This window comes from Syzygium oleosum, unplaced genomic scaffold (genome assembly GCF_021117445.2).
Source record: "Syzygium oleosum isolate NSW1041296 unplaced genomic scaffold, Sole_v2.1 Sole_v2.02, whole genome shotgun sequence".
Taxonomy (NCBI): Eukaryota; Viridiplantae; Streptophyta; class Magnoliopsida; order Myrtales; family Myrtaceae; genus Syzygium; species Syzygium oleosum.
This window is the reverse complement of record NW_026607486.1, coordinates 6007924-6022113: the sequence shown is the minus strand read 5'-3', so window position 1 is coordinate 6022113 and position 14190 is coordinate 6007924.

Here is a 14190-nt window from a genome sequence, read left to right as displayed (position 1 = left end):
TCAGACTTAGACTCTCTCTTGATGATCTCCCCAAGTGAAGGTATCAGGTTTCTGTTGCATGCTTCCAACAAATGACATTAGAGACGATGATAAATTGGTGTGCCCCCAATCTGTTTAGGTGTTTAGTGAATAATCTCAAGAAAGGAATCTGGTGACCAACGCGATTTCCGGACAGGTGGGCATTGTGATGTAGCGACGAGGTCTTAAGCCTTCATGGTTCGGTTGGGAGAAAGAGACTAGGGATGAATTTGAGCGTTGGAGATTTAAGTAGAGATATGTTAATGCAGAATGATACCTGAATTAAGGGGGAGCAAACCTAACATTGTGGGGGTAGATTATTGAGATGCACATATGAGTTGTGTTAGAGAAATCCCGCATCGGAGAATTGGTCTAGTGCAGAGCAGTTAATATATTATAGTTGGCTCATAACCCATTGACTTAAGATTTTAAGTGAAGGTGGATCCAACTGGATATGTTAATGGATTCAGACTTAGACTCCCTATGGCGATTCGGATGGAGGTATTGGGTTTTTGTTACGCATTCCCAACACATTGGTCACAACTTTCAAGTGTTCCTAGAAGAAAGGCTATATTTGACTTTGGTTAGTGTAGCTGGGGCAAAAACATATCATAAATTTGCTGTTTTTCTATGTTAAGTTAAAAGCCAAATTATTTTATTCGATTTTCCATCATAAAATGGACAAAGATTAAAATCGGTAATAGTTTATGGTTTTGCCCGGTTTTATTAATTTTACAATCTCGAATCCCGATCTTACCACGATTTAAATCTTGATCTTATTTTAAAATGTTTTTTTAACAGACAGATCAATCCAAACAATAAAGGATCAAGATCCTATTATTTGGGAAGTGCGGATGACATGTTACAATGTCTTAGATTTTGTATGTCCACACCTTTCATCAACACTTGAAAAAAATTTAATTGGCAACATGTATACTTATGCATTTTATAATTTGCTTAATTGATGTTTTCATATAACATGATGGTAATTGACTTGGTTAACAGGACCATCTAGGAATAGGAACGAAGATGTGTCGCTACATTCGATATGGCGACCCTCATTTCTTAACTCATTAAAGACAATCTAAATTTTTAGCAATTGCACGTCCTTGTTGAATTTTAACCTGGGTGATACTGTCAAGCTTTCCATGTGCCGGGCATCAACTACACATGGTCCGCGCATGACCCGTGCACGTGCCATGCATGTAGAAGAATTCTGTTATTAAATTAACTCTAATGACACTTAGTTATCCATTCATTATGTGCATTTTTAATCGAATTCGTTCAACTATCAATAATAGTGTGAATTTTCTTTTTAACCGACCGTGAACCCAGCAATGGCCTTCCCACTTTCCAGCCAAAAGAATCGCAGTCCTTTCCTATTAATCCAAAGAAAACTTTGGTGAGCCTACTTTTGCTAGCCGCCCATCCAAGATACATGGGATATGCAGATAACGACACCCACTAAAATATATCATAATCAATTAAATCATCATTCCAAAAACTCTTGATGAAATAAATGCAAAAAAATGATCTTGAGAACTACTCCCAAGCACGAGGGGGATTATGAGAGAATGAACCCCCAAGATCACCCGGACGATAGATCAATGTTTTTTTGGTCAAAGACACTGGATCAGACGGTGGATCAATTGAGATGTGCGAAAGTTGACCCAAAAATTAAATTAAAAAAAAAAGAGCAAAAAATGAAAGGATGGCCTTTGGATAGGCACCAAGAGTTGCTAGAAAGGAGAAAAATAATCTGGATAGACGCTCCAGCTAGATTGAGGCAGAAATGCAAGAAAGAACTAAACAGCTTAGATCCCACTAGTCAATTTTGCTCCTTTAAGACTTTGGCTTGGTTGATAAAAAAATAACTGCTAGAAATTGGAAACATCAATATCGACATTGATATATTGTATAACAGCAAATTTAATTGGAGAATTTTGCTTTCACTTATAGTGTTTTTTAACAGTATGGGCCATCCTGGCCAAACAATAAAAATAAAAGAACAGCAAATGAATCACTTGTGCAAATATTTGGATTTGATGAAAATTTAAGCAAAACGAAAAACAATATTCACCCGATTTTAAAAGTGTCAAATGATGATGAACTATTGAATTATCAGATAATTTCTATAAATTAAAATGGCTTCTCCTCTCAATAAAATTGAGTGGGTATAGTCAAATTTTGAGTTAGCGAGAATGCATATCAATAAGATATTTAGTGCATAACCGTCCATGCATCTAATGATTGCGATGTGCTGCGATAATCTTTCTTTATAAATATATATTATCATTGTATAAAACAACACTTCCAAAAAGGAGAAACATTCAACAAGAGACCGACCAATGAAACAAAAAGTTACACACACACATACATACGTATAACATTAGGCATGTGTACATTGCAATCAAAATAGCTACTGATATCTGACTTTTCCTCTCTTTTTAGCCGGTTCTGCATTGTCCCACGCGTTGGTTTCTTTAACTATTAAGCCAATCTCATCGGTTTAACTCCTGACTTTAGGAACTAAAGTTCCCCCAATTCATATACAATTCATGGGGTCTAAAGCTGGTTTCGTCACAAAAGGTAATATGAAACTTACGTTGGAAAAAGGATATGCCTTTGGGACCAATAGCATCAGTGCCCTTCTTGACTAGTTGGATTCACGTTGGCCACATGTACACTTATCATATGAGAATGCTCTTGAAGAAAAAAAAGAAAAAAGAAAGATGGATTCTTCAAGTCGAGCACGACAAGTCAACGAGAGAGAGAGAGAGATTGAAACGGACGAGATGATCAAAGGTGTGCGTCTCCCAAAGTCATATAATGTGTCCAAAACGTTTCCCAAGTCCAAAATGATGTGCTTGTCCCATCAGAGCTTGGAAGGACCCGTGACTTTGACAGCTCAACAGTTCATCACCACCCGTCCTAAATTTGCAAATTGCAACACCCTCAATGATTGTTCTCTCCTCTTTTTTTTTTGTTTGCCAAAGAAAACCCAAAATGAATAAATTCTCTCACAATTTATCTTTTTCTCTTGCTCTTTTTTATTTTGTTTCTTTTGTTTTCATTTTCCTTTTGTCCGCATCAATACAATCAAACCCAGCGTACAGCAATTTGAAGTCGTTTGGCAGAATTGGATTGACGAGGGGTGACTTATTCCGAACCTTTTGCCTGTTCGCCCCACTATTTGATACGATAGATGAATGAAGTGCAAATGAAATTTAGAAAGCGGGATTTACTATAGTATATTGCTTTATAATTTTTATGATTGGTTATGGTAAAGAAATGGAACCCATAATTGATTTTTATGCTAAATATCAAATATGTGTCAAAAAGAAGACAGAGAGAAAAAAAAATGAAGAGTTTATTTGGGAACATAAATTGTTTTGTGTTCGAACTTGAAGACCAGTGGACAATTCTTCGGTAGGTCATTTTATGTCCATCCAAAGCGTTGGGAGCATTTGGTACAAAACTCGCATTTTCTTTTTTATAACAATTGATTACATAATATAAGCGAAATTCATGCATTTTTTGTGCCAGGGGAATCAAGATTGGATCATCATCAATCTTGGAGTCTTCACTCTCCATGGCAATTCTTTTCTTTTTGGCCAATATGAAAAATTCTTATATATATGATGTTTCGTAAAATGTAAAGCGTTATAAATTTTCATAAATTATGAAAAAGTTACATGGAACGTGGGTCAACATTTGAAAAGTGATGTGAGGTGCATGCTATTCAGGGAAGGAAGACTAGTCTTGCTGTTATATTTTACAATTCACTTTGTTGCAATTTGGGGATATAGATATTGATTCAATCACATTGTACAGGGGCTTGCATTGCAGACTGGTCCATCTGCATATAGTCACACATGAATGAAACAAACGCACTTATACGAAAAAGAAAGAACGAGAAAGTTTCGAGTATTTTGAGTTATAAAAAGTCAAATGCGTGCATGCCAAGATTTAGATTAAGTGAAAAATAAAAAATAAAAAAATAATTTAATTATGTATGTTGTCTCATGCACACTTGGACACTCTTATAGGAGCTCGGAGCTACTATATGATTCGCTTCGTATAAGTCCAACTTATACGATTGGTAGATATTGTGAATCTCACATGGAGTCCATCCATTCGATGGTTCATTTGACTGAATCAGATGACTCGTATGAACCAAATGCAACATAGTATTTTTTTCCCCTAAATATCTTAGAATATAAGAAAGTTTAAAACGCATCTCTTTCGACCCAATTATTACATCTACTTTTGCAAAAGTTATTCCCATGCTTTAAGCAAAACCTACATTGAAAATAGTAAATTGCCTCTCTTTGAAAACCCATGTTCACATGTAGCTTTAACGTGAAGGTATAAAGTGGAAGTGTTTTGCAAAGATAAAAATATATTCGATATTTTCAAAAAGTAAATGTACGTAAAAGGTGAAAATGTGATGTATTATATATATAGGTGAGTTGTGTGTGTATATGTGTGTATATATAAATATCTATTTATTGATAACCCAAATCCTTTACTAGTTCAGCTATATATATATATATATATATATTGATAACCCAAATCCTTGACGAGTTCAGCTAGCTCTAACCAGAGTCCTATTGTCAACACACATGTAGCGTATTCACATTCTTTCGACTAAAATTACTGTGGAAATGGCAGCTGATGACTGATGTTCTTTTGACCGCTGATTGATTTGGAAAAAGCTCCAATATTCCCATAATGCTTTTACCATATTCAAAGATTAGACCTTTCTCGGCCTTTTGGATAAGATCAAGCATTTTACAAAATGAGGCTATTAATTAAAAAAAGGGTTTATTTTCCTGGGATTCACACCAAAAAAAAAAGATTAATATCACGAAAAATTCAAATTGGTATACATGTGACAAATTTACCCAAAATTAATTTTTTGACCACAAAAAATCCCAAACTGGTACACATATGACAATTTCACCTAAAATTAATTTTTTGATCACCAAAAACCCCAAACTGATATATTTGTGACAAATTTACCCTCCGTTAAATTGGATTAATACCACAAAAAATCACAAACTTGTACACTTGTGACAAACGGAGGGTAAAACCCAAAACTGGTACACCCGTAAACTGCCTCATGTCATCCAGCTTAGAAATTTGACGGTAAAATTTAACAGAAACTAACGAAGGGTAAAATTATCAAAGGTGTACCAGTTTAGGGTTTTTTGTGGTCAAAAAATTAGTTTGGAGTAGATTTATAACATGTATACTAATTTGAGATTTTTCGTAATATTAATAAAAAAAAATATTGAAACTCCTCAGGAAAAAAGATTGGCCGCCGTTGTTGTCTATCCTTATCAAGATCGTTGAGAGATTTGCCCCATCATCGCCATACTTATCATCAAGAAACAAGAATTCGACCAAAAAAAAAAGTCGAGAAACAAGAAGAGGAGGTTTATAAAAAAGAGATAAATGAAAAAGATAATCCCATATAGACCCAAAAAAAAAAAACGGATAATTCCACAAAAAATTCTAAATTTTTCCCATGGTACGTGAATACTTCAAACTTTATTCATCTTACCAATCACTTTAAATTTGTACCCATGAAGTGAAAATACCTTCCTTCATATGTTCATCACGATTGCTATTTAAAATTCGACGTGACAACATCCGTAAACAACACCAAGCAAACGGATTTAGCGTGTCGATCAAGAGCATAGTCATGTCAGATTATTAACGTTCACGATGGCTATCACGATAGATTTCAACGGTCATATTGAAGGAATAATGTATTCTTAAGTTATTGGTACAAGTTTGGGGTTAGTGGCAAGACAAAACAAATTAGGAGCAGTGATGTCTCCCCCGGAGAAGTTTGGAATTTCTTTTAGAAAAATGGCAAAAATAAGAAAAAGTTATGTATTGCATCTTCATAGTCAATGGTGAGCAACCTCTTCGGTTCACACATCCTTTTCTTACTTGAAAGTCAAAGTTTGACCGGTGGAGAGACCGTCAAAAGGGCTTTCGAAAATGACAAGATCCCACAGCTCAGCACACTCAAAATAATGCCCGTTGAATTTCGAATTTTATAAGGAGTTTTCAAAGTGATTTTTTGACTTATTATTACTCCCCAAGAGTCCAAGAATTTGACCAGGGAGAGAAACTGACCCATGAACCTTTGAAGATAAGCAAATGTCATATGAATGTCATATGCTAAATCCATGTTATATCATTGTTATATTTTCTGATAAGAACTTCGTGTGGACATTTTCGATGAGGACAACAGATTCGTGAAATAAGAAATTAACTCCCAACTTGATCTTGCGTACCCAAATTTGTTTTCGGGCGATTGTATTCTGTTTATTATATTATTCTCATTAAGTTAATCTCGCATGAACCGGTCTTAATTAGACATTCCCAGTTATATTATAGTATGTACACGCCATCGATTCTTTTATTATTATCATATACATGGTCGATATGGCGGCAATAGATAAATAAAAATTGGTGGCGTCAGATAGTCGAAATATTCTAAGAGATTATAATTGACTCGGGAATATACTTGATTCGTGTTAATTAGAAGCGAAACATTGGAAATTTAAGAAAAAGGGATCTAATGTGCTGAACAAGGAGCCAAAAATATAGCAAAAGGCCCACATGTAATGACTATAGTGGACACTCGGGCGAAAATGACATTGACTGGACAAATAATTGATTGCACTCAGCGTACATGAGTTCAATGCACGTGATCTGTCGAATTTTCTGGCCATGTGAGATGAACACGATCCAGCGGATAATGTGGACTAGACGAACTACGCCAGTTGCATCTGAATAACTTCTTTTCGAACAGGTCCGGAAAGGCCACGCGAATAGAAGTCATGTGCACACAAATTCTTGGCACGAGGTTGCTCGGATGTCACGGCCCCTCCACATACTCTTCAACATTGCATTCCCGTCCTTATTGTCGTGTATAATTTCAACAGATATTGTTTGCAAAAGAACTGTCGTATATAATTTTAGCACCATGCGTGACAATAAAGGTTTTTGCATTTGATACAATGGGAAATTTCATGCTAACTCTTCTATATTTCCCCTCATATATTGTTCAAGTTCATCAACATGCGGTTCTTCCATTGCGGGCTATGCGTGTCAGCCTGACATAGAATCCCTCAGATTTATTGCTAGCCCTTTCAAAACCTTATATTAGGAGTTGCATTATTGCTCTTTCAAAATGACATTATTTCCTAAGAAGTAAGGTTTAAAATACACATTGGCAAGAATAATCGATGGATTAATTGACATGTTAGGCTACATCAAAGTCCACGTCAGTGATTTCTGGCCAAAATTGGCAGTAAGGTTTATATTTGAAAAATCGTCCAAAATTTTCGGACTAACTGGCCCAATAAAAATGTTTAGGACCGAATTGGCCACCGTACTATAGATTTAAGACTTCTTGGGCAATTTTCCCTAAATAACTCTTCTCCTGTCATTAGGCTACATCAATATAACCGACTATATTGCTAAAGTAAAAAAAAACATAATTAATTTATTTGAGAGCAACGGCTAGTTAGGTTAATCAAAGGGTACCAAATACTTTAAACGAGTTTGGTGGAGTCTTGAGTATCATCTCTCTACCCAAAGACAGACTGGCAAAAGCAGGTTTGGTTCGGTTGATCTGGTCTGCGGATCAGCTTGGCTTCCCCAAATCCTGGTTTGACTTTTCAAACCACGTGATTCATAATTTGATTCATAATTTTATTATCAACCTAAATAAGGAATTATGCAGTAACATGATTTTGAGCTGTTCCTCATATTACGGGTCACTCTTGAGCCCGACAAAGAGTTTGTTAATCTGCAAATCGTCGGGATAATCTTTCTTATTCTTGAATTAGATACAACTTACGCATGTGTCAAGCCGATAAAGAAGGCATTTTTTAGTATTTGGATCCCTTTAATTACTCAACCTAATCTTAATCTTGGTTTGATCGATTTCGTATTTTGCATCTATCGAGATTATAACCTTTCGATTTCTTTTTTCAAAAATTTACATTAAATCGGCAAAGATAAGATTTGGCAGTGACAATGAGCTGAATCTGACAATTAACAACATTTCAAACGGGTATAGAAATCCTGCAAGTTCATATAATATGCCCGATACTATTGGAAAGGCAGTTGAGGGGTCCAGTCCTTCGTCCACAATCGAGCATCATTATTTCGTTCGCATTAAACACTGAATGCCCTCATTATACACGAACTTACACTAACTTATGTTTTCAAATGACAGGCTAACTATGTTCACGTGGCACTACTCCAGATTTATGTCATAAAACAAGACATTTTATGCTGGCTATGGAGGTGTCGCATAGGATGCTGTCGGGCATTTGAAGGCGACCACTATAATATCTTTAATTGACAGGACATGATCTTTCTGGGAAAGCACAAAGCACTATAGCTACGTTTGGTAGTCGGGATAAGATAAAATTTATCATATCCCATATTTGGTGCCTGCTCAAGATATAATAAAGTCGGATATAGAAGGAATATAGCCCGGATAAAATTATCCCAGGGGGAGGTGGTATAAAGGTGGATAGGATTTCTAATATCCATAATATAAAACTTAATTTTCTCTAACAACAAACTTGTTAAATTAATAAAATTAAAATAATATTCGAATATAAATAATATTTGAATTTTAATATAAAAAATTCTAAAATAACAAAAAAAATAACAATAAATTCGTTTTTATTTATTCTTATTTATATTTATATATTCAATTTTCTTTCTATCTTATGATATAGATTTCATATATATATATATATATTTATTTATTTAAATACACATTTAGCATTTATATTTATTATATATTTTAGGCATATCTGTATAGTTTACTATTTAATAAAATTTTATTAGAGAATGATGGAAGGGGAAGAAATAGAAAAGAAACTAATTAAAAAAGAGAGGGAAAAATAATAAAAAATAAATAAAAATGAAATAGGTAAGAGTGTTGTGAGAAATTTTTATCATCTTCATTTGTGCAATTTTTAGATTCATTTACACTGATATAACGTTCATTGCAAATAATGAACACAGTAATATGTGAAAATATCCGACTTTATTACTATGATTCACCAAATAGTAGATAGGATATAGCAAATCCCTTGGATTTTATATCATATCCTATCCAATCTTACCCTGACTAGAAATCCGGACGACCAAACGCAGCCTATGTGTTCAACCCTCGGATTTGATTTCCATTAATGTCATGTTTTGCTTAGAGCCCTAAAAAAGGAGAAAAAAACAAAAATAAATATGGATTTTGAAAAATAAAAAAGAAGAGAAGAATCAAATGCGACGATGAAGTTGGGGGCATAATGACATGCGCGTCATCATCTCTGGCCAATCTCCTAATAATGCGGTGGTTGAACAATTCAATGGGTGAAAACCAGAAGGTGAATATATATTAGTCCTTTTCAAGTCCACATCAAAATCATTTGACATTAACATAAAAACATTAGCACAGCACCACATTGTGATATAGTTTTAGCATATACACAAGTTGAAAAACAGAAAGAGCCTATACCCAGTTTTGCCCTCCCTAGACAAATAAATCATTTCCACCGAAACATAGTATTGAAAGATCACTCCTCTCAATTCATATATAAATGCTTTAATGTAATGTTTACTTGTGGTTGGCAGGATTATTGCTTTGATATTGGTCAACTTTATGCTAAGATTGGACTTTCCGCTAGACGGAAATTGATTCTCCAATAAGTTGGGCTCGAGTTGGACAAGGGTTTATTTCGTATAAAAATCAAGAAAGTGGGAAATGAGATGTGTCGTGTATATGTCTCAAGCTTGAGCTAGTGAACAAAATTCAATCCAAGTAAAAATTCCAAATTCGAAAAGAACTTGTGGTTTGACTTCCGAACAAGTAAGAACTTATTGAAATACTTTTCTACGTTGGACTTGGGTTCCTAGTTTGAGTTGGCTAAAAAGGGTTTCTTACTTGAGATCCAAATATTATACATAATATGTGGTGATATTGTTGCAATAACTGATAGTGTCTTGGAGAGTAATAATTATTCACTGTTTGACTAATGGATTATGGATTTTGATTGCTCGTTTCATGCTATGCCAGACATGAATTTACTACTCATCATTATATAGATAGTAGTGAAGTGTAGTTGGAGAACAATGATGAGATCGTGGGTGTTGTCGATATGGAATCATAATGCCTGACATTGTTGCGAGGACATTAACTTGATAAAGACATGTTTCAAAATTGAAAAAGAACATAATATCCTTAATTGCACTGAATTGGGCTGGATGTCGATATACTTTAGAAGGTGAAGTTCTAAAGGTCGTTTGAGGTCCTATAGTGATTATGAGCGGAATCAAGCATAGTGGCCAATATGAGTATCAAGGAGAGAAAGTGATATATTTCACTGTAGAGATGTCGGATCTATCTGTTCGAGAGTATGAATTGTGGGATATGCGTTTAGGGTACATTGGTGAGAGAAGCTTGAAGGTTCTGAGTAAAATGAATATGTTTTGTGGCTATGTGGTTGATAAATTGATTACATGCAGGTGCTATGACTTAGGCAAATGGTGGAAAATGCAGTTCAATACGACTATCAGAGAATCCATGAAGATTGCAGAGTTGATAAGCTTGAATGTTCGTAGGCTTAGTGCTAGATTCATGTTAACCGTTGTTGATGATTACTCAAAAGGGCTTGGGCTTTTGTGCTAATGAATAAGTTTGATCTAACAGGAGACTGGTAGGACAACTAAACATGTGTGGACTGACAGTGGTAAGAAATTTTACTTTGAGTTGCTAAACAAACTTTACAAGGAGATGACATAGTGAGACACCAGACTAATGCCAATGAACCATAGAATGTTGCAAAGTTAATAAGCAGAACATTACTAGAAACATCCCATGCTCTAGTGTATGGTTAGGAAATTCCTGACGGATGTGCTTAGTATGGTGTGTAACGTGGTGAATAAATCCCTATAAACTGTGATCAAATGTTTGATTCCCGAAAAAGTTTGATCAAGTACAGTTACTGATTATTTTGTTTTCGGAATATTTGGTTGCACACGTTATGTTCGAGTGGTGATAAACTTGAGGGCAAGCAAGAAAGTGCTAGGCGAAAATAGATTAGCATAGTATTGAAAGATCATTTCTCTTAACTCATATATTAATGCTCCAAAGTAATGTCATCTCGTGGTTGGCAGGATCCTTGCTTGGAAATTCATCTACTTTATAATATGATTGTACTATCAACTTTAGGGAAATTGCAACTCAATAAATTAGGCTCAAGTTGGACTAGGACTCATTTCTTACAAAAAATTAAGAAAGTGGGAAATGAGATGTGATGAACGATTTCTGTGGTCAGACTTATGTCTTTGATGCAAAGAGTCACGTTAAAGGGGAATAATCTCGTGTAGGTGAATACTTAGGTTGAGTTGTTTTATCATATTCTAAGCAATATGGCTTTGTGTGAATCGAGTCTCATGATGTTGTGAATATGGCTACAAATATATGTAGATATCTTATGCAAAGAGGGAAAATGGGTTGAATCCCTATATGATCACTATACTTTAACGTCACTCGCATTTGTGCAGCGAGCTTTAATTATTGTCTCCCGATGCACTTGACTTTACATTTACTTGCAATTGATGCTCTCACCGTTTTTTATCAATTCTTAATTTTTTTTCACCTATGTGGAATGGGGAAAATTGCACGGAAAGTCCTAAAATTTGTTTATAGGACACAATCAAAACCTAAACTTTTCATTTAGTTTCATTATGTCCTTGACCTTTTTTCCAAAAGTGCAATTAAGTTCTTTCTATGGATGCAACCACTGAAGAATAAAAGAAGCCAGTGCGAAATATAATTCCTCAATCACTCATTTATTTTTGGAAAAGTTTCATTTCATCCCCTCAAATTTAAGGTTGGTGCAAGTTAAATCTTGAACTTAAAAAGATCAATTTTTTCCCGCTGTACTCGCATATTGTTACACTCTCAACACCATTGACCTTTTTCATTAGCATGTGCCATGCACATGCCTTTCAAGAGGGTAAAGTGCAACTTTTTCTTCAATTTTGTATCAAATGTCCTTCTTGCCCTCAATTCAGATACATAACATACAAGATGAATTTAAAAAAAATTGCCACGTTGAAATCTAAAGTTTACTTGTTTAATATATTTAATTAAGAAAAATATAAATAAACGGAAGATAAAAAATTGTATAATATGAAATTTTTTTTAAAAAGAATTAGTTTAAATGAAAATTATGAAAAACGAAAATCCCAAGAGACTCGGAATTAAAAAATGAGTTAAAGATTGATTTCAAGTGATATGATTTCAATAATTTAGCATCTTTTAATTTTTTTATTGCATAGCCTTTATTAAGCCTTTGTAAATTTTACACATTAAATTAGTGAAGATATGATTTAACAGTGATAATGAGCTATATCAGTCAATTAACGACAACGATTACATACTTCAGAATATTTTGCTAATTCCTGTTCTTTTAAGGGCTGGTGGTGTCAAATTTTTCACTTAATCACTCAATATTCGCTTGAATTGAGGAGAAAAGTGCATATGATACAAATCTGAAAAACAGATTCACTTTACCAATTTAAAAAGTATGTGTGTTACACATGCTAACGAAAAAAGTTTACAGTTTCAATAAGTGACTATCCAAGTTCAGAGGGGTAAAATATTTTTTTCTGAAGTTTGGGGTTGAATGCACTGTTCTAATTTTAGGTCAACGATTCATGATGATTCAAGCTGTATCTTTCGTTCGGAGCATCTAGCATCCGGTGATGCTACAATGGCATCATCAATGAATATGTCTATTTATAAGCTTACGGAGTTTGTCGCATAAGATAGTGTTGGGCATTTGAAGGCATCCACTATAATAATTGACAGCACATGATCTTTCTAGGAAAGCTCCAATGTGGTCGACCTTGTAATTTTCATTAATGTCATCTTCCGTCCATAGTCCACAAAGAGGAAAACAAATAAATATAAATTTTGAGAAATAGAGCATGATAAAATGTGATAATGAAGGTGGGGCATAATAACATGCACATCAACATCCCTCAGCAATGTCGTAGTTGATATATTAGTCCTTTTCAAGTCCACATCAAGATGATTTGACAATAACATCAACACTAGACCAGATTGTAAAACACTTTTTTAGCATATACACAACTTGGAAAACAGAAAGATCCTGTACCCATTTTTTCCTTCCCTAGACAAGTGCATTATTTTCAGCCAAACATATATTAATGCTCTTGAGTAATGTTATCTTGTAGTTGGCAGGAATCTTGCTTTGAAATTCATCGCCTTTATGGTAAGAGTGGGCTTTCAACTTGAGGGAAATAGTTGCTCCAATAAAGTAGGCTCAAGTTGGTCGATGGTTCATTTCTTATAAAAATTAAGAAAGTGGGAAATGAGATGTGATGAAAGGTTTCTTTGAAAAGACTTATGTCTTTGATGCAAAGAGTCATTTCAAAGGGGAATAATCTCGTGTGAGTGAATAATTAGGGGACTGTATCGTGCAAGATCAACAATTTGAAAAAGATTTTCCTAATTTTGATTGTTTTTGGTAAGGAACTCCTAATTTTGATTGTTTGTGCTTGGCAAAATGAATGAACCAAAAATGTTTCTGTTATCAACAAAAATATTTTGGCATAAATTGTGATAAATAATTTTTTTGTTAACTCATTTTTCTATGTAATATAAAAAATCAAAGTTAGAAATTTCTTTTCCATTGTCACGAAACAAACGTACTATTTATTAGATTCTACACAAATATGATCTTGTGTAGATTGAGTGTGCTTTGAATCACTGTTATTTGACTCGGACCTTATACTAAGAGGAAAAATGGGTTGATTCCCTATGTGATCACCATACTTTAAGGTCACTCACATTTGTGCAGTGAACTTTACTTATTGTCTTCGATGCATTGGACTTTACATTTACTTGCAATTGATGCACTCCCCATTTATTTTTACCAATTTTAGTCGTCTCTATACCTATTGGCAATGGAGCATCCAAGAGCTCATCCATAAATGTAGCTATTCTATCTTCTTTGGATCCTAATTTATGTCACATGCATAGGATATTCGTATTTGTCCGACTTAGGTTTGATTTTAGCAAAATCAATGACA